The sequence below is a fragment of the Pseudophryne corroboree genome, chromosome 1 (assembly GCF_028390025.1).
Source record: "Pseudophryne corroboree isolate aPseCor3 chromosome 1, aPseCor3.hap2, whole genome shotgun sequence".
NCBI lineage: Eukaryota > Metazoa > Chordata > Amphibia > Anura > Myobatrachidae > Pseudophryne > Pseudophryne corroboree.
Window position 1 is genome coordinate 1,121,437,319 of NC_086444.1, and position 19,512 is coordinate 1,121,456,830.

Genomic DNA, 19,512 nt, shown 5'->3' on the forward strand with positions numbered 1-19,512 from the left:
ATATATATATATATATATATACCAGATGTAGATATTCGGCACTCCCAATGTAGTAAAATGTACAGCTTGCCTGGTGCCCTCCTGAGCTTCAAAAAGCAAACATATCACAAACGATAGGCGGCACTCTAGGACTTTTCAAAAATCAAGAACATACGTGACCCTGTTCTGACAGCTTAACGTTTCGGTTTCGGTCATTTTCAATCCGCCACACTTTGCTGGCGGAATCTAATAAAAATTTTTAAAAACATGTTTTTTTTTGGTGTTTTTTTGGGTGGGTAATAGCATATCTATTTATATTAGAAGGGATTAGGTACTTGGTTTGTCTTTTTTGGAGGCACAAGTATTATTTATATATTTTTTAAAAAGATTATTATTATTATTTTTTTTAAATGGAATGGGAAAAACCTGAAAAAAAAATTGCGTGGGGTCCCCCCTCCAAAGCATAACCAGCCTCGGGCTCTTCGAGCCGGTCCTGGTTCTAAAAATGCGGGGGGAAAACGGACAGGGGATCCCCCGTATTTTTAAAACCAGCACCGGGCTCTGCGCCTGTTGCTGGTGCAAAAAATACGGGGGACAAAAAGAGTAGGGGTCCCCCGTATTTTTTACACCAGCATCGGGCTCCACTAGCTGGACAGATAATGCCACAGCCGGGGGTCACTTTTATACAGTGCCCTGCGGCCGTGGCATTAAATATCCAACTAGTCACCCCTGGCCGGGGTACCCTGGGGGAGTGGGGACCCCTTCAATCAAGGGGTCCCCCTCCTCGGCCACCCAAGGGCCAGGGGGTGAAGCCCGAGGCTGTCCCCCCCATCCAAAGGCTGCGGATGGGGGGCTGATAGCCTTGAGAAAATTAAAAGAATATTGTTTTTTCCAGTAGTACTACAAGTCCCAGCAAGCCTCCCCCGCAAGCTGGTACTTGGAGAACCACAAGTACCAGCATGCGGGAGAAAAACGGGCCCGCTGGTACCTGTAGTTCTAATGGGGAAAAAATACCCAAATAAAAACAGGAGACACACATCGTGACAGTAAAACTTTATTTCACACATGTCGACACACACATACTTACTTATGTTGACACGAAGCAGTCGGTCCTCTTCTCCAAGTAGAATCCACGGGTACCTGAAAATAAAAGATAATTATACTCACCTGATCCAGGGTCCAGATTATAATCCACGTACTTGGCAAAACAACAAACCGAACACCCGGACCAAACGGACTAAAAGGGGTCCCATGTTTACACATGGGAACCCTTTCCACGAATGCAGAGACACCCCGGTCACAGCTGTCACAGAAGTGTCTCTTCAGCCAATCAGGAAGCGCCACTCCGTGGCACTCACCTGATGTCTCCGTGCGCGTCTGAAGTGACAGAAGGCTGGCGGAGGGGGGCCGCGGGGGGGGGGGGGGGGGGTGAATTAGCGGTGCGGGAGCCGATGCGGGCTGGAGCTGGCCCTTGTGGTGGTGAGGGAGAAGGGGTGCCGCGATCTTGGGGGGCAGTGACTGCAGGAGGGGAGCAGAGGTCCCCCGATCGCTGGTGATATGCGGGGGGTGCCGCGATCATGGATGATATGCGGGGGGTGCCGAGATCGCGGGTGATATGCGGGGGTGCCGCGATCGTGGGTGATATGCGGGGGGTGACGCGATCGCGGGGGGGTGCCGCGATTGCGGGTAAGTTGCGGGGGGTGCCGCGATTGTGGGTAAACTGCAGGGGGTGCCATGATTGCGGGTAAGTTGCGGGGGGTGCCGCGATTGCGGGTAAGCTGCGGGGGGTGCCGCGATCGCGGGTGGGGTGCGGGGGTGCCGCAACCGCAGGTGGGGTGTCAGTGATCGGGGGTGGCGTGCGTGGGTGCAGCAATCATGGGTGGGGTGCGGGGGGTGCCGCGATCGTGGGGTATCGCGGGAGGGGTGCCACTGCTGGGTGTCCTGTGACAGCGGCAGCCCGGCAGCAGTGATGTGCTACCGTAGCGGGGGGGGGTGCAGCGAATTAGCGGTGCGGGGGGGGGGGGGGGCGGCAAATTAGCGGTGCGGGGGGGGGGGTGCGGCGTATTAGCGGTACGGGTGCGCGGGGGGGGGGGGGGGGAGTGCGGCTGATTAGCGGTGTGGGTGCGGGGGGGGGGGTGCGGCTGATTAGCGGTGCGGGTGCGGCGAATTGGCGGTGTTTGCGGCGAATTAGCGGTGCGGGTGCGGGGGGGGGGGGTTGCGGCTGATTAGCGGTGCGGGTGCGGGGGGGGGGGTGCGGCGAATTAGCGGTGCGGGTGGGGGGGTGCGGCGAATTAGCGGTGCGGGGGTGCGGCTGATTAGCGGTGCGGGGGTGGGAGGGTGGCTGGCGGGCGGTGAGTTACCAATGCGGGGGAGGGAGGCTGGCTGGCGGCCGGGCTGGCGGCCGGGCGGTGAATTACAGGTGTGGCAGCCGGTGCAGGCGGAGGGAGGCTGGCGGGCGGGGTGTAAATTTGCGGTGCGGGAGCCGGTGCGAAGGGAGGCTGGCGGCCGGGGGGGGGGGGGAATTACTGCTGGGCGGGCTGAGCAGGGCTGAGGGAGGCTGGCGGGATGGATGGGGCGGCCGGCGGAGGAAAGGGACTGGCGGGCGGAGGGGGGTTAATTTGCGGTGGGACTGGCGGCTGGGCAGTGGCGGGTCACTGCGGCTGGGGCGGTGAGGTGGCCGGAGGGGTATGGAGCACAGAGGGTCACCTGCAGCACGAGACAACAGTAGGCGGACACTAGCAGCCAGTGTCCGCCTACTTATCGTTCAGTTGGGGGGAAGTTTTCCCCTACACCTGAACGACTGGTTGGGAAAATCAAACAGGTTTGATTTTCCCAACTAGTTGGTCAGATCGTTTCTGACCGTTTTTTAGCGTGTGGGAGCAAACGGCTGATAATCGTTTGCTCCCACACACTGCCAGATTATCTTTCCAACCAGCCAACTAGTTGGCTGGTTGGAAATATATCGTCCTGGTGTATGGCTAGCTTAAGAAAACATAGAAAATATTCCCAGTGTCAAATTACGCAGACAGAAAAATTTAGCACAGTTCAGCTGCAGCTTGGGGGACTGATCGTCAGTCCTCCCTGACACGAGCTCCTTCACACTCTGCATGAGGAAAGGGGGGGAGGTGTATATGGCCACGGTCGTGGGGGTAGAAGGGGAGATCTATCCCTAGTGGGGGTGGGCGAGAGGCACAAAATAAAGTTAAATGGTGCTGGGGGGGGGGGGGGGTAAAATAATAATAATAATAATAATAATAATAATTATTATTATTATTAAAAAGTACATTGGTTACAGGGTGGGGGGATACAAAAAAGTGTCTTTTTACAGGGGGGGGGTTATTAAATATTGATTTTATTTTTACTTCTAAGTTGTTTAGTTAACAATTAGCATAAATATGTATTTTTTTACTGGAAAACTACAGATCCCAGCATGCCCTGTCATGTGAAATATGAATGGCTGCTAGGGCATGTTGGCACTTGGAGAACAACAAATACCAGTACGCTCTGGTATCCAGGGCCTGCTGACATTTGCCATTCACTATACAAATAAATACTTAAGACACCCACACAGTAGAAATAGTATTTTATTAAAGTAGATCATAGGTTCTCAAACTCGGTCCTCAGGACCCCACACGGTGCATGTTTTGCAGGTCTCCTCACAGAATCATAAGTGAAATAATTAGCTACACCTGTGGACCTTTTGAAATTTGTCAGTGAGTAATTAATACACCTGTGCACCGGGTGGTCTTCTGTTTGCCGGCGGTCGGGCTCCCGGCGCTCAGTATACCGGCGCCGGGAGCCCGACAGTCGGCATACCGACAATTATTTTCCCTCGTGGGGGTCCACGACCCCCATAGAGGGAGAATAAAATAGTGTGGCGCGCGTAGCGCGCCACCGTGCCCGTAGCGTGGCGAGCGCAGCGAGCCCGCAAGGGGCTCATTTGCGCTCGCCAAGCTGTCGGTAAGCCGGCGGTCGGGCTCCCGGCGCCGGGATGCTGGTCGCCGGGAGCCCGACCGCCGGCCAGCCGTAGTGAACCCCTGTGCACCAGCTGGCTTACCGGCAAAATATGCACTGTGTGGTGTCTTGAGGACCGAGTTTGAGAACCTGTGAAGTAGATACACCCTGACACATCCTCATTTACAGTTTGTTTACTACTCACCTATATTACCATGGTCCATGAAGAATACGCAATCCTGAAGCTTGGCAAAACATAAAACACTTGGCAAAACAAAAAACACGAGATTGCCTCGTGACTAGCACCATGAACTACCCGGGCCCAAACTACCCGGGCAACAAACTACCCGGGCCCAGGTCTGATGGAGGGGCCCAGTGAGGGTCTAGTGGGGGCCCAGGGTCCCCTCCTCCTTAACAGGCAGCAGCAGCTCTTCTCCTCGGCACGGCACATGCTGGTGTGTGCTGGGCTGCAGTGTTGCCAGGGAGGTACTTAAAGAAAAATGTTTTCACTATTTTCTTCAAAGGGTGCATGGCCACTCCTCCTGTGATTAGGCCACGCCCTGTGAAAAGTACCTGTCCTGGGCCCAGCAAGGCTCTCTTCTGCCCTGCTGTGAGGAGCACTTGTCACAAATGACTAGGTTAAGCCTGGTTAAGTCTAGTCATTGTATGCAGATACACTGGCTACTCTCTTATTGGTTAGAAGCATTGTATTATAACCAATCATAGTGAAGTCAGTGTATTTGTGGCTAGGGATGGCCATCGGTCTGTTTGCCATCGATGGCAAACTGTGAGTGGCTATCGATGATCACCAACTATGCTATGGGAGACCATCAATTATTTCACCAACCGATGGTTATCCCTGCTATTTCAGTGAATGACCCGCAGGCCATTCACAGCCCAGGGGTAGGGCTGCACGGATGATGGGGGTGGAGCTATGCTCCTTGTCCCAGCACTTTTCCAAAAAATATATATATATATATATATATCACCACATCATGAGGCTCCAGTTGGGGCTATGTTGTAGAGGAGCTCCCCTGACGACGGCGACAGCCGAAACAGCTGTTGGGAGACTTGGCTGGGTAGGATACGTATCCCCAGCATACACAGGATATGTGAGATACTCGATTACATCTAAATCATGTTTACAAACTGCTGAATTTGCACAGATAAACCCGCTTGTGATGGTATAAATTGCTGAATTTGCACAATAAATGGCATAAACTGTTTGACTGTTCCGGAGTGCTGGTCTCTTCTACAACATAGCCCCAACTGGAGCCTCATGATGTGGTGATATTTATATTGAAAAGTCTTTGACCGAGCACCCTCTTGGAGATTTCTTAGTGTTGTGCGGCCCATGCTGTCTACTATATATATATATATATATATATATATATATATATATATATTCACTTATGCTGTGCTGTGACGGTTGTCTCCCATCGATGGCAAAAGCATTCAACATCGGTCATAAATCATCGATGATTTGTGGCTTTCCACATCGTCAGCAACTTGGCTTCTCAGCCTCCAAATCATCATCTATTACATTCAAGGATATGGAGGCCAAAATCACTGGAAACTCGCTGAACCTGTAAATTTACAGCCTAAAAGTGGCCATATATTGTACAATTACTGCCCCGTTATCACTGACCTGGTTTGGGAGTGTTGTGGACTCGGGGTTTCTTCCGGTGACCGGGAAGAGGAACCGCAACTGGGCCGCAGCAGAGATGGACGAATGTAAGTTTTCCTCATGCAGGATCAGGTCGGCAAACAGGAGGCACACGTGGACGCTGAAGGTCTCCTGAAAGACAGAACTTGAAAGGTGCTGGTGAATCAGAGAAGAATACCAGGTGCTGGAGGCACAACTGCGCTTACGTGCGCTGGGGCTTGGAGACACTGAAATGTTTGTAGGCGCTGAAGTGCTTGGAGGCACTGAGGTGCAGGGAGGCGCTGAAGCGCTTGGAGACACCGAGGTGCTTGGAGGCGCTGAGGCGCGTGGAGACACTGAGGTGCTTGGAGGCGCTAAGGCGCTTGGAGGCACTGAGGTGCTTGGAGGCGCTAAGGCGCTTGGAGGCACTGAGGTGCTTGGAGGCACTGAGGCGCTTGGAGGCACTGAGGTGCTTGGAGGCGCTAAGGCGCTTGGAGGCACTGAGGTGCTTGGAGGCACGGAGGTGCTTGGAGGCTGAGGCACGGAGGTGCTTGAGGCACGGAGGTGCTTGGAGGCACAGAGATGCTCGGAGGCACGGAGGTGATTGGAGGCACGGAGATGCTCGGAGGCACGGGGGTGCTTGGAGGAACGGAGATGCTCGGAGGCACGGAGATGCTCGGAGACACGGAGATGCTCGGAGGCACGGAGGTGCTTGGAGGCACGGAGATGCTCGGAGGCACGGAGGTGCTGGGAGACACGGAAGTCTGGCGATCACCACTCCTGGGGAACTGATGATACTCAGGCACTGATGCAGTGCCTGGTGCCTGAATTTATACTTCCCGCCACCAGCTGGTTGGTGGGAAGTGCCTGATGACGTCACCCGCCCAGACGCCGGGCCGAGCGATGGGAGCCGGGAGCCGCCAGCGAGGACGGCCGCAGAGAGGACCAGCGCGCCCGGAGAAGTAAGTAAGGGGCCCGGGGCGGCGGCGTGACAGTACCCCCTCCTCTAGGGGTGGCCCCTGGACACTTCCCAGGTTACGTAGGGTGCTTGGCAGGGAAGATCCGGATTAGTCGAGGAGCTGAGACCTCAGAAGCTCCTATCCAACTTCTCTCCTCAGGACCATAACCTATCCATTCTACCAGATATTGCAGGTTCTTATGAAGATAACGAGAGTCCAGAATAGTTTTGATCTCGAAGTCTGTCCCAGTTTCAGTTTCTACCGTAGTGGGGCTTGAGGGCTTAGAATGAAAACGATTAAGGAAGAGAGGACGAAGGAGAGAAACATGAAAGGCATTTGGTATGCGTAGATGGGAAGGTAAACCCAACTTGCAGACCACAGGATTCAGGATTTGTAGCACAGGGTATGGACCGATGAACCTTGGGGCGAACTTCATGGTGGGTACCTTTAGCCGGAGGTTACGTGTGGAGAGCCATACCCTGTCTCCAACCTTGTATTGGAGGAGCGGCTCGCCGTTTCTTGTCCGCGAAGAACTTGTATCGGACAGAAACCTTTTTAAGACTAGCATGAACCTTACTCCAAATTTGTCTGAAGTGTAGTAGAGTGGAAGTCACAGCTGGAACCTCTCCTGTTGGAAGAATTGGTAATTCCGGAATTTGTGGGTGGAAGCCATAGTTGATGAAGAACGGAGATTCGCCAGTGGAGGAATGAAATGAATGGTTATGTGCAAACTTTGCCCAAGGCAATAACTCTACCCAGTTGTCCTGTGAAGGGGATAGATACAGGCGGAGGAAAGTCTCCAAGTCTTGATTGACTCGTTCCGTTTGCCCATTAGTTTGGGGGTGATGAGCGGATGAAAACTTAAGTTTAATTTGTAAGGCCAAGCAGAGAGCTTTCCAAAACCTTGCGGTGAACTGTACCCCTCGATCAGAGACTATTTCTTGAGGCAACCCATGCAACCGAAAATGTTCTCGGACAAATATTAGAGCTAATTTAGGAGCTGTCGGCAGACCAGTCAAAGGAACGAAATGCGCCATCTTCGAAAAACCGTCGACGATCACCCAAACAGTGTTGAAACCTTTGGAATAGGGCAAGTCGGTGACGAAGTCCATGGAAATGTGAGTCCACGGTTTCATAGGAATGGGCAGAGGACGAAGTAACCCAGCAGGAGGTAGATGGGGAGATTTATGCTGTGTACACTGTGGACAAAAATTAACGTAATCCTGTACATCCTTCCTCATGGAGTCCCACCAGTAAGATCTTTGCAGAAACTTGTACATCTTCTGGGCGCCGGGATGACTGGAAAACTTGGAGATATGGGCCCACTGTAGTATCCTCGACCGGAATTTAGCTGGTATGGACATTCTTCCAGGAGGAGGACCTGGAGTAGTTGAGGCAGTGGAGACAGAAATTGGATTCAGAATTAAACTCCGCTCAAAAGAATCCTCTTCGTCTGTGGGAGTTTGTGAACGGGACAGTGCATCCGCTTTAGTATTTAAAGTCCCGGCTCGGTACTTGATAACAAAAGAAAATCGAGTGAAGAAGAGTGCCCATCTAGCTTGGCGAGGATTCAAGCACTGTGCGGTTTTGATATACAACAAATTTTTGTGATCAGTGTAAATGGTAATCACATGTTTGGCCCCTTCTAAGAGATATCTCCACTCTTCCAAGGCAGATTTAATTGCCAAGAGTTCCTGGTCTCCAATAGTGTAATTTCGTTCAGCCGGAGAGAATTTACGAGAGTGAAAGCCACACGGATGTAATTTCTTATCTGAGGCGTACTGAGAGAGAACGGCCCCAACTCCGACCGAGGATGCGTCAACTTCTAGGAAGAAAGGTTCCTCGAAATTTGGTTGTTGGAGTACTGGAGCAGACATAAAAGCCGATTTCAAGTGGGAAAAGGCCTCTATGGCTTCGGGGGGCCACAAACCCGGGTTGGAACCCTTCCTCGTCAAGGCGGTAATGGGTGCAACAATGGTGGAGAAACTTCTAATGAACTTTCTATAATAGCTCGCAAAACCCAGGAATCTCTGTATTGCTTTCAAAGGAGAGTGGCTGTGCCCAGTCCCGAATGGCGGAAAGTTTCTCCGGGTCCATGCGAAGCTCCATCCCCGAGATGATATAACCGAGGAACGGTATTGATGTTACTTCGAAGGTACACTTGGATAACTTGGCATAGAGATGATTCTCACGTAGACGGCGGAGTACCTCTTTGACCTGTATCCTGTGTTCAGCAAGGTCTTTGGAAAAAATCAGTATGTCATCCAAATACACCACGACACTTAGGTATAACATGTCTCGGAAGATTTCGTTGACGAATCCCTGGAAGACAGCGGGAGCATTGCTAAGACCGAACGGCATAACCAGATACTCATAATGCCCATCCCGGGTATTGAAGGCGGTCTTCCATTCATCTCCCTCTCTGATGCGTATAAGGTTATAGGCCCCCCTCAAATCGAGCTTGGAAAAAACGTGGGCACCACGAACTCTATCAAATAGCTCTGTGATTAGAGGCAAGGGGTATTTATTTTTGATGGTAATATCATTTAGGCCGCGGTAGTCGATACATGGTCTTAACCCTCCGTCATTCTTTTTCACGAAGAAGCCCGCTCCAGCCGGGGAGATAGAGGGGCAAATGAATCCCTTGTGAAGATTGGACTTGATATAGTCTGACATAGCTTGTGTCTCCGGAAGGGACAGAGGATAAATGCGACCCCGGGGCGGCATTTTCCCTGGGATGAGGCCAATGGGGCAGTCCCAAGACCTATGGGGTGGTAACTGGTCAGCCGCCTGTTCCGAGAACACATCCTTGAACTCTTGGTACGCCTCCGGGATAAGTTCTTCCTCCGCCTTAGTAGAAACACGAAGCGGACAGACAGGGGTGAGACAGTTAGCGTGACAAAAAGGAACTCCAAGACCGAATATGTGCGGTCTTCCAATCGATATGGGGATTGTGAATTCTGAGCCAAGGCATTCCGAGAACCAGATCGTGATGCATCTCCGGAATCACCAGGAACTCCAAATATTCTTGATGTAGAGCCCCGACCTGTAATTTAACTGGAACCGTGTGTTCTGTTATGATACCCTTGGATATCCTAGTACCATTGATAGCTGTCAAGGAAATAGGCCGTTCGATGGACCGTACTTCCAAATTCAGGCTTTGGACACAGAGGGAAGAAACGAAATTCCCCGCAGCCCCGGAGTCTAACAGGGCTTCAAAAGACTTGGAAGTAACCTTGGTGGTTAACGTTACAGGAAGCAAACAGTCCGAAGTCGGAGAAGATTTGGTCGTAACCCCCAACTTGACTCCTCCGGAACAAGCTAGGCCTGCCCGTTTCCCGGATGGGATTTGCAAGACTTGATGAAGTGACCCGCAGCTCCGCAGTACAGACAGAGTTTACCCTCATGACGACGCTGTCGCTCCTCCGGGGACAATCGGGATCGGTTAATCTGCATGGGTTCGTCTGGACTTGGGACCACCGCTTGCCTTGCAGGGGGAAGCCGTAACCTAGAACGATCCGATCGACTACGTTCACCTCCACGTTCCTGCATCTGGAGATCTACCTTGACACAGAGAGAGATCAATTCCTCTAAAGAATCCGGAAGCTCCAGAGTGACCAACTCATCCTTCAGGCGATCAGAGAGACCGTTCCAGAAAGCAGCTCTCAGAGCCTCATTATTCCAGCGAAGTTCAGAGGCAATGGTTTGAAAATGAACCACATACTGACCCACGGATCGGGAGCCTTGACGGATGCGGAGCAAATCAGAAGAGGCCGAGGTCATCCTGCCGGGCTCATCAAAAATTAGTCGAAAAGACGTGATGAATTCGGAGTAATTGGAAACCAGTGAATCCGAACGTTCCCATAATGGAGACACCCAATCCAAGGCAGATCCTTCCAGCAGAGAAATAATATATGCCACCTTGGACCGGGCTGTAGGAAAGTTATGTGCAAGTAGCTCGAAATGTACCTCGCATTGGTTTAAAAAACCACGACAATTTTTAGGATTCCCATTATAACGGGACGGAGTAGGCAACTGAAGGCGCGGAGTGGCACCGGCCGATGGTTGAACATTGCTGGAAGCGGCAACTGGTGCGGCTACTGGAACTGGTGCCGGAATTACCGAGGCTAGAGACGCCTGGATCTGATCGAGACGCCCGGACAGCTCCTGAAGGTACTGTATCACCTGACCTTGTGCCGCTTCCTGACTTTGTGCCAGATTCTGGATGGCACTTGAGTCCGTGTTCCGATCCCCCGGGTCCATGTGTCCTGAGTATACTATCACTGACCTGGTTTGGGAGTGTTGTAGACTCGGAGTTTCTTCCGGTGACCGGGAAGAGGAACCGCAACTGGGCCGCAGCAGAGATGGCCGAATGTAAGTTTTCCTCATGCAGGATCAGGTCGGCAAACAGGAGGCACACGTGGACGCTGAAGGTCTCCTGAAAGACAGAACTTGAAAGGTGCTGGTGAATCAGAGAAGAATACCAGGTGCGGGAGGCACAACTGCGCTTACGTGCGCTGGGGCATGGAGACACTGAAGTGTTTGTAGGCGCTGAAGTGCTTGGAGGCACTGAGGTGCAGGGAGGCGCTGAAGCGCTTGGAGGCGCTTGGAGACACTGAGGTGCTTGGAGGCGCTGAGGCACTTGGAGGCGCTGAGGTGCTTGGAGGCGCTGAGGCGCGTGGAGACACTGAGGTGCTTGAAGGCACTGAGGTGCTTGGAGGCGCTAAGGCGCTTGGAGGCACTGAGGCGCTTGGAGGCACTGAGGTGCTTGGAGGCACTGAGGTGCTTGGAGACACGGAGGTGCTTGAGGCACGGAGGTGCTTGGAGGCACAGAGATGCTCGGAGGCACGGAGGTGCTTGGAGGCACGGAGATGCTCGGAGGCTGAGGCACGGAGGTGCTTGAGGCACGGAGATGCTCGGAGGCACGGAGGTGCTTGGAGGCACGGAGATGCTCGGAAGCACGGGGGTGCTTGGAGGCACGGAGATGCTCGGAGGCACGGAGGTGCTTGGAGGCACGGAGATGCTGGGAGGCACGGAGGTGCTGGGAGGCACGGAAGTCTGGCGATCACCACTCCTGGGGAACTGATGATACTCAGGCACTGATGCAGTGCCTGGTGCCTGAATTTATACTTCCCGCCACCAGCTGGTTGGTGGGAAGTGCCTGATGACGTCACCCGCCCAGACGCCGGGCCGAGCGATGGGAGCCGCCAGCGAGGACGGCCGCAGAGAGGACCAGCGCGCCCGGAGAGGTAAGTAAGGGGCCCGGGGCGGCGGCGTGACACCCGTGCTCAGTGGTGTCAGAAGGGGGGTGCGGCCCGCACCCAGGTGTCACCCTCGGAGGGGGTGACACCAAAATGCCTTCTGCTCTCACAGGAGCCGGGTGCTGGTGTGACAGTCAGTGCTTAAAGTGGTCCTAGCGAGGTGGTGGAACTTACCCCTCTCCCCCCAGCGCCCATGTAATAAAGGTGTAGCGCGCGCCGTGGGTGCGCGTGTCACAAAAGGGGTGTGGTCTCAAAAAGAAAGGGGCGTGGTCACACAACAGTAATAATGGCCACAGTAGAAGCACCCCTAATGCACATAATGCCCACAGTAGAAGCACCCCTAATACACATAATGCCCACAGTAGTAGCACCCCGTAATACACATAATACCCACAGCAGTAGGGCCCCTTATACAATGCCCACAGTTGTAGTACTCATTATGCAATGTCCACTGTACTGGTAGTGCCCACAGTGGTAGTGCCCCTTATATAGAGCCCATAGTAGTGGTGCCCCTTATGCAATGCCCCCAGTAGTAGTGCCCCTTATGTTCCCAGGAGTGACGCCCCTTATGAAGTGCCCCCTTTACAATGCCCTCATTAGTAATACCCTTAATGGGAATGCCCCTGTGTAGTATTGCCCCCAGTAGTAATGTCGCCTGTAGTAATGCCCCCTGTAGTTTAGCCCCTGTAGTTATGCCCCCCAGTGGTAATGCCCCTGCAGTTATGACCCCAGTAGTTTACCCCCCCAGTGGTAATGCCCCCAGTAGTTTAGCCCTCATGTAGTTTGCCCCGTGTAGTTTATCCCCCCCCTGTAGTTTAGCCCCCAGTGGTAATGCCCCCTGTAGTTTAGCCCCTGCAGTTATGGCCCCAGTAGTTTAGCCCCCATGTAGTTTGCCCCCGTTAGTAATGCCCCCAGTAGTTTAGCCTCCCTGTAGTTATGCCCCCAGTAGTTTGCCCCCTTGTAGTTTAGCCCCCAGTAGTAATGCCCCTGTAGTTATACCCCCAGTAGATTAGCCCCCTTGTAGTTTGCCCCCTTGTAGTAATGCTCCCAGTAGTAATGCCCCCCTGTAGTAAAGCCCCCAGTAGTTTAGCCCCTTGTTGTTTGCCCCCAGTAGTTTGCCCCCTTGTAGTTAGCCCATCTGGTTTGCCCCCTTGTAGTTAGCCCCTGTCTAGTTTGCCCCCAGTAACTTGCCCCCAGTAGTTTGCCCCCTTGTAGTTAGCCCCTGTCTAGTTTGCCTCCAGTAATTTGCCCCCAGTAGTTAGCCCCTGTCTAGTTTGCCTCCAGTAATTTGCCCCTAGTAGTTAGGCCCTGTCTAGTTTGCCCCCTCATAGTTTGCCTCATTGTAGTGTGCTCCCAGTACCAGCGCCTCTTACACTGAATTATATAAAAAACAAAAAAACAAACACACCATACTTACCAAGCCTTGCTCCCACGTACGACCGCAGCAGTCCTCCCGGCTTCCGCTCCTCGGCACTATGAGAGACGTCTCTCTCATAGCACGCACTGACAGGGCCGGAAGCCGCTTCCGCTGTGGAGAGCGAAAGCTGGGCAATCTCAGCGGGCGCCCGGCATCTCCTTCTGCGCAAGGCACCCATCGGGTTAGGTGAGCCGGAGGAGGCGGAACTGCATTCCGTCTCCAAGGGGAATTGACGGAATGCAGTTCCCCCCGTTCACTTTAACCCCTGGTGACAGTTGCTTGCAGCAGCCGGCTCCTATGATCCAGGCGCTGACACTGCACACCTACTGTTCAAAGGGGGCAGCCCAGCTTCTTCGGATGATGCTAGGCTGCCCCCGGAGTGATGTTACCTGCTTCCCCCGTGAGGCCACGCCCACCCGACTTAGGCCACGCCCCCTTTAGTCCGCTTCCGCGCGCAAGAGGATGCAGAGTGCGCACCGGGTGTCACCAGACCCGGTGATGCCTCTGCCCCTGCTGCCAATTATTGGATGGCTGGCCATATAATTGCAGTGTATGGCTGCAACCGAGCACCAATTATCGCAGTTTTCGGCATTACAAATCTTCCAGCATCCCCGACATGCACTTGGTGCTCTGATCTGACAGTAGATATATTAATTAAAAAATAGACAGGCCAATTAATAGATAGTGTATGGCCACCTTAAAGGGTCTATTCACAGGCTTTCCATACCATCCCTTTAAATCATGATGACGATGTTCATGGATTACACAGGTTCTGTGGCTCATTAAAAGCAGGTGTAATTCATTAGTGTACCAGTTAAGGGATAGTATGGTAAGCCTATATATTCATCACCAGGGGACTGGATAGCCCCCTCTGATTCATTATTCAACTCGCCATAAGCTGTGGCAGTGGATACTTAATTACAGGAACAATTGAATATTGCTCTGGAGACAGGGGAGCTGCTCTGATAATAAGCAACTATCCCTGCGATCAGAACACAAAGGTGCCAGCTCACTGTGCATGCCAGAGGGCGCTCAGCGTGTCAGTGGTGGAGGGATTTACTCAGTTCCCCCTCTTCACAACCCCAGATTTCTTTTGCCTAGGAAGGCGTAGGGCTCCGGGAACCAACACTATCTGAATATGGTGTTGATTCCGCAAGCAAACTGCGAAAACTTTGTTTTCAAAATTTACTGAATACTAGGAGGTGCTCTAATAATAAATGGGTCTGTGGTATGCCGCTACTCGCGTTGAGCGCTTCCAAGTGTATGTGGTGAGCGTCGTACCTATTTTCTTCCCGCTGTTGTCAGCTTCAGCCTCTTCAATTCCGCCGTCTGGATGTTTCGGTAGAGGGATTATACTCAACGCTGCTGCAGAGGACCTGATGCAGACGTTAGAGGAGAGAACGCTTCGGAAGGTGAGTAATTATAGACTAATTAAGCTAACTGTAAACTTCCAATTGCCTAATTAGTCCTCAGGAGGGTGCCGCTGGGGTCCAAGAGCAAGTCCTGGTGATTTTTCCTAAAATCAGGTACCAGACTGTGCACTTGAATTATACTTATGTTACATTATACTGCACAGGACTATGGTGTATTTTCATTGCTATTATTAATCTGGTACATTATGCATGGGTGAGAGGGGTGCGCGGGGCGGTGCCTGCTGCCGTGCAGGTGTAGTTCACTTCTTACCTCGTGTCGCACCCTCTCACCTTCAAGTCGCGGAAACTTCAACGGACCTGGAACCTTCACTTGAACCCAGACAAGCTAGGAAGGAAGACGATGATATGAGTGCCACTCCCCCCTGACCGAAACACCCACCGAACCTAAATAGGTTTTCCAATGATAGGGATATCGGGCTTAAGTGGGTGGTCATCCTCGGCACTCTTGGCCTCAGAGCCTGAATTATCACCTATTAGGTACTTGCGCAGTAGGTGAAATTCAACCTTGCAATAGGATGCAAGGTCCACTGTCCGCCCAGAACAAAGGAGGATAGGTAGGGACAAACACACACCAATAGGGACACACGAACAGAGATATTTCTCATATTTCTCACCATCAATAATCTTGCACTTCGCCTGCTTCTCCACTTCCATGTTCCTGTAAGGAGATAAAACACCACAACAACTGTGCAGGGCCTAAATCTCACCTAGTATGCATCCGCTACACTAGCTTCATTAACAGAGCCCTAAAACTAACTGTGTGTGTGGGGTTCACTATGATATGCCGGCGGTCGGGCTCCCGGCGACCAGCATACCGGCGCCGGGAGCCCGACCGCCGGCTTACCGACAGTGTGGCGAGCGCAAATGAGCCCCTTGCGGGCTCGCTGCGCTCGCCATGCTACGGGCACGGTGGCGCGCTACGCACGCCACACTTTTATTCTCCCTCCAGGGGGGTCATGGACCCCCACGAGGGAGAATAAGTGTCGTTATGCCGGCTGTCGGGCTCCCGGCGCCGGTATGCTGGTCGCCGGGAGCCCGACCGCCGGCATACTGAAGACCACCCGTGTGTGTGTGGTGCAACAAACTAATAACTTGGCCCGGAACGAAAACCACAACATCACAATAACACAGTACAGTGCAAGAATATACGACAGCGCTGTCCATTTAAATTCCTATCCACTTACTGTTGTTACATCAGTCCCTACCTACCGCGAGCCAGCCAGCCCCTTTCCTATCCCTGGCTACTTTGACTGATACTGAGGAGTGGGCGTTGTACAGACTGCCCACCTACCCACTCATACTTACTTGGCCTACTGCCCAGGATGTTTTAGGGGGCCCAGGCTCAGTGGCGTTAGAAGGCGGGTGCAGGGGGTGCGGCCCGCACCCAGGTGTTCCCCTCGGAAGGGGTGACACCAAAGTGCCAGCTCTTCTGTAGTGACAGGAGCCAAGTGCTGCAGTGAGATAAACTCCTGCAGCACTCGGCTCCTGTCACAGATAAGAGCCGGCACTGCACACTGAGCATTCTCCGGGGCCATCCAGCATCTTCGGGGAAGCTGGACATGCCCCCGGAGCGAAGGAAAAAAATCCATGATGTCACGCCCCCTTTTTTATTAGGCCACGCCCCTTTTCGGATGCCCGCGGGGGTGTGTGTGTGTGTGTGTCTGTGTGTGTGATAATACAGAGTGCGCTCCGGGTGTCACCACACCCGGTGACGCCTCTGCTCAGGCTATTGCCTGTCTAAATGTGGGGCTCTCTAGTGGTCTGTGCCTAATACACAGAACACCTTTTTTACTTGTGGGCACGGGCTCGCTGCCCTCCTAACATGGGCAGCTGGAGTGACCTGGGCCTTGTGCCCAAGTTTGAAGCACCGCTGCCGCAACACTGCCCGTCACCGCAACTCCGGTGCCAGGAACCAACAGAAGATCCAAGCACCGGACACCCGACGCTGCTGTACTCTCAGCTATGGGGACAGACACACCGCCCCAGCGCTGTCTGCTACTGTGTCCTGCAGGGGACACAGCTCTCTCTCCGCTCGCTGACCTGATGTGCCCTGCAATACAGGGCACATCCCCACACATGTACTATCAGTATTCACTATATATATTTATAAAAAAATGGCCCAAATCATGCACTCTATAATGGTTAGCCACGTCTCTGTGGCAGCAAGCCGCATTCCCTAGAGGCTGGCCACACTCCTAAGCATGGACCCCTACCGCTGCATTGCCTCGGTGAACCCTTCACGCCCCAGTATGACACTGTGTGCCAGTGCTCAGTGGAAACCAGGGCTACTATCTGGCTTGCCATCCACCACTACAGGAGTTATGGAAATGTCAGTAGTGGTAAGATGGTTACATTGCTATCTACATGCAGTCATTCTCTCTCACACTGCTTGGCTATCTGTTGTGTGACTTGGAACACTACCCAGATGGTCCTATACACATACACCACAAGTGAGGGTTGATGAAATAAATGAACAATGTTAACAACACCTGTAACTGATAAAGTTTGAAATCTTTCTATTGCAAGGTGCATTTATTTTGATATGCTGAAGAAAAAGACAGGTATTGTTATAACTGCTACAGGCTCTGCAGCGCTCACAACACTTACAGTGCCAAGGTTGCTAAGCAGATAATGCCGACCTAACAAGGAAATATCTTGCTATGTGTTATGTTATGTATGTACTGTGTAGATGTGGATTTTATTTTGAATAACTTTTTTTTATTTACACTTCTACTCAGAGTAGGGTTATAAGTTCTTTTGTGAGCGTCTATTCATGGAGACTAGAGGGACTGGGGGCATTCCAGCAGCTCACAGAGCGCAGGGCATGTCCCCTTAGTGACGGAAATAGGGGGCGTGGCTTATGATCATGGCATTACCGTGATGTCATGCCCCTTTTATTGAGGCCACGCCCCCTTTTTACAGCAGGAGTCCCGCATCATACCTCCACAAAGTTGAGAGGTATGCCCCTAGTAGTGAGGTCTGAAAATCACTAGGTGGCAGCAGCATCTGCATTATTAACCTCTGCGTTGTGAGATTCTGCCTTTCCTACACAGAAGCCATACGTAAATACACAGCCTTTCTTTCATATCAATAATGGGTGCAGGTTGTCCAGTGCATCTCTATTGATCTCTCTATACTTGAAGAGCAGCAAAAATCACTGGGGAAATGGTGTGATGGCCATTTTCCTGGAGATTTGTGCATGCGCAGTACAGAAATTGGCGGGAACATGGCATGGTTACCATGTACCCGCTGACCTGAGCATATGCAGTGGACTCTGGAACAAAGCCAGAGTCTATTGTGCTGCCAGAAAACGTCCCCGTAAGCCGCCCCTGGTGTCTTTTTTTTTTTTAAATCACTAAAAAGGGAGATAAATTTGGTATGTTTGAGGAACAGCACAAACAGGAGATGCAGCTACATAAGCACAGAAAAGACACAAAGTAATCCTGTCATATCCTTTGATCTGGACTCTGCTTAGCATTGGACAATATTAGTGTATAACTCAGAAATTCTATTTGCTTCAATGTCTGTATTCAGCTGCAAAGTTCTCCAGTAGCACAGAATTGATGAGAGCTCCAGATTTTGGTTTTACTTACTGGAGATTGATGTAGCCGACTTTTCATAGTAAGCATATTTTAGGTGATTCAGCTGTGGAGAGATCTCCAAATAGTATGCAAAGTTCCCCTGTTTGGTGCTTTGTGAATGCGCAGGGCCTGTACTGTGCTTATGCAATACAGGTCCTGGGTCGTCTCGTTGGACGTAGGGGGTAATTCCGACCTGATCACTCCTCTGCAAATTTGCGACCAGATAGTCACCGCCCAGGCAGGGTAAAAACCCGCCCCATGCAAGTCTGCATATGCCTTGCGAAAATCTCTGTGAACGCCGTTATCTACAGATCCGTTCGCAACTCACTCACCATTGAATGATTTTCCCAGTCTGTGCATAGCCCAGGACTTACTCCTACAGTGCGATACAAACAGGCTGATCGGGGCTGGAGCTGACGTCACACACCCTCCCTGAAACCGCTTGGGCATGCCTGGGTTTTTCCTGACACTCCCAGAAAACGTCCAGTTACCATCCCCAAACGCCGGCTTCTTGTCTATCAACTTGCGTACACCTAGCGATCAAAAAAGTAGCCTGATTTTTTTCAGTTTGGCCTTGCGCATGTGCACTTCGATCCATACACAACATGCGCAGTCGAACGAAAATTGTCCTCCTTGCTAATTCGCACAACAGTGATCAGGTCTGAATCAGGCCCATAGTTAGGCTCCAGGCATCAGTTAATTGACAGTCTGCAGCCTTGTGAGGGTGGGGAGGGGGGACGATGAAAGCCTTTTCATAAAATGGAGGCATTTCACCTTGGTTTTGTGGGAGTGCTAAGGCCAGGGTCTTCCAACGGAGGTTTTCTGGCCCCAACGACAAAGCTACAGTGTCCTACTGCATTAGCATAGGTTAGCATGGGTGGTCTTCAGTATGCCGGCGGTCGGGCTCCCGGCGACCAGCATACCGGCGCCGGGAGCCCGACAGCCGGCATACCGACACTTATTCTCCCTCGTGGGGGTCCACGACCCCCCTGGAGGGAGAATAAAATAGTGTGGCGCGCTTAGCGCGCCACCGTGCCCGTAGCGTGGCGAGCGCAGCGAGCCCGCAAGGGGCTCATTTGCGCTCGCCACACTGTCGGTAAGCCGGCGGCCGGCCTCCCGGCGCCGGTATGCTAGTCGCCGGGAGGCCGGCAGATCGTAGTGAACCCGTTAGCATCACTGCTGCTTCCAAGTAAGCATTAGCAATGCAAGTTTTGTCCATATCTGAATGACTAGGCGTGTGCTAATCCTAACCCTAAAAAAACAATATAATGGTTCAGTTTATA